Raw genomic sequence first — 2,494 nt, 5'->3', positions numbered from 1 at the left:
CGTCAAGCTCTTGAAGCTGGTGCAGGACATCGGTAGTCGCCTTGTCGAGCTGCAGGAGTGAGAGGTAGATGTCGCCTGCGGCGATGCCGGCAAGAACAAATCATGGGCAATTACAAAGTCAAATGTCGTGGGAAAACATGAAGAAACGCATGACGAACCTTCGGTGGCCAAAACCAAAGCGTCGGCATCCAGAGCTCGGAGGTTGACCGGCTGACGGAGTATCCCGTTCGCGCGCGCATCAGACGCTCAATCCGATCGTGCTGAGTGGAAACCTTCGTACGTAGCGCTTGGACATCCGATAAATCGCCGTGGATGAGGTCGGACGACAAGCGATGGAGCTTGTTCAACTGGGAGGTGCTGGCCACCATTTTCGCGTTGAAAGACTCGCGTTCCCGCGCAATCTCGTTTTTGAAGCATGATGTTCTCGTCTTGAACTACTTTGATGAACTTGGAGAGCTTCGCCGTGAGTTCGGAGTCGGAGTCGATTGTCGCTTGGGTATCCAGAGATCTCCGGTGGTGCGCAGCGTCGGAATCTTAAGCTCGCTTGAGCTGCACCTTAAACGCATCGAGATCAGTAGTACCCCGACGAGCGAGCACCTCGGGGTTTTCGCGGAGTCCCACTTCGGCGAAGATCTTGTTCTCCAAGGACTGACGAGCGATCTCAGTAGTCTCAAACTGGGCGCGAAGTTTGCCGACGTCACACGAGGTATCGAAGGTCGACGACGGTCCGGCTGCAACAGCCTAGTAGACGTCGCTCACAGTACGGGCGCTGTCAACTCGATCCAGAAACCGCCGGTCGAAGCGGGGGCGTCAAGCTCTTGAAGCTGGTGCAGGACATCGGTAGTCGCCTTGTCGAGCTGCAGGAGTGAGAGGTAGATGTCGCCTGCGGCGATGCCTGTAAGAACAAATCATGGGCAATTACAAAGTCAAATGTCGTGGGAAAACATGAAGAAACGCATGACGAACCTTCGGTGGCCAAAACCAAAGCGTCGGCATCCAGAGCTCGGAGGTTGACCGGCTGACGGAGTATCCCGTTCGCGCGCGCATCAGACGCTCAATCCGATCGTGCTGAGTGGAAACCTTCGTACGTAGCGCTTGGACATCCGATAAATCGCCGTGGATGAGGTCGGACGACAAGCGATGGAGCTTGTTCAACTGGGAGGTGCTGGCCACCATTTTCGCGTTGAAAGACTCGCGTTCCCGCGCAATCTCGTTTTTGAAGCATGATGTTCTCGTCTTGAACTGATTCGATGAACTTGGAGAGCTTCGCCGTGAGTTCGGAGTCGGAGTCGATTGTCGCTTGGGTATCCAGAGATCTTCGGTGGTGCGCAGCGTCGGAATCTTAAGCTCGCTTGAGCTGCACCTTAAACGCATCGAGATCAGTAGTACCCCGACGAGCGAGCAACTCGGGGTTTTCGCGGAGTCCCACTTCGGCGGAAATCTTGTTCTCCAAGGACTGACGAGCGATCTCAGTAGTCTCAAACTGGGCGCGAAGTTTGCCGACGTCACACGAGGTATCGAAGGTCGACGACGGTCCGGCTGCAACAGCCTAGTAGACGTCGCTCACAGTACGGGCGCTGTCAACTCGATCCAGAAACCGCCGGTCGAAGCGGGGGCGTCAAGCTCTTGAAGCTGGTGCAGGACATCGGTAGTCGCCTTGTCGAGCTGCAGGAGTGAGGTAGATGTCGCCTGCGTCGATGCCTGTAAGAACAAATCATGGGCAATTACAAAGTCAAATGTCGTGGGAAAACATGAAGAAACGCATGACGAACCTTCGGTGGCCAAAACCAAAGCGTCGGCATCCAGAGCTCGGAGGTTGACCGGCTGACGGAGTATCCCGTTCGCGCGCGCATCAGACGCTCAATCCGATCGTGCTGAGTGGAAACCTTCGTACGTAGCGCTTGGACATCCGATAAATCGCCGTGGATGAGGTCGGACGACAAGCGATGGAGCTTGTTCAACTGGGAGGTGCTGGCCACCATTTTCGCGTTGAAAGACTCGCGTTCCCGCGCAATCTCGTTTTTGAAGCATGATGTTCTCGTCTTGAACTGATTCGATGAACTTGAAGAGCTTCGCCGTGAGTTCGGAGTCGGAGTCGATTGTCGCTTGGGTATCCAGAGATCCCCGGTGGTGCGCAGCGTCGGAATCTTAAGCTCGCTTGGGCTGCACCTTAAAGGCATCGAGATCAGTAGTACCCCGACGAGCGAGCAACTCGGGGTTTTCGCGGAGTCCCACTTCGGCGGAAATCTTGTTCTCCAAGGACTGACGAGCGATCTCAGTAGTCTCAAACTGGGCGCGAGGTTTGCCGACGTCACACGAGGTATCGAAGGTCGACGACGGTCCAGACTAGTAGACGTCGCTCACAATACGGGCGCTGTCAACTCGATCCAGAAACCGCCGGTCGAAGCGGGGGCGTCAAGCTCTTGAAGCTGGTGCAGGACATCGGTAGTCGGCTTGTCGAGCTGCAGGAGTGAGGTAGATGTCGCTGCGGCGA

Source organism: Phytophthora infestans, genomic scaffold, assembly GCF_000142945.1.
Source record: "Phytophthora infestans T30-4 supercont1.60 genomic scaffold, whole genome shotgun sequence".
Classification (NCBI taxonomy): domain Eukaryota; phylum Oomycota; class Peronosporomycetes; order Peronosporales; family Peronosporaceae; genus Phytophthora; species Phytophthora infestans.
This window is presented reverse-complemented; position numbering follows the sequence as displayed.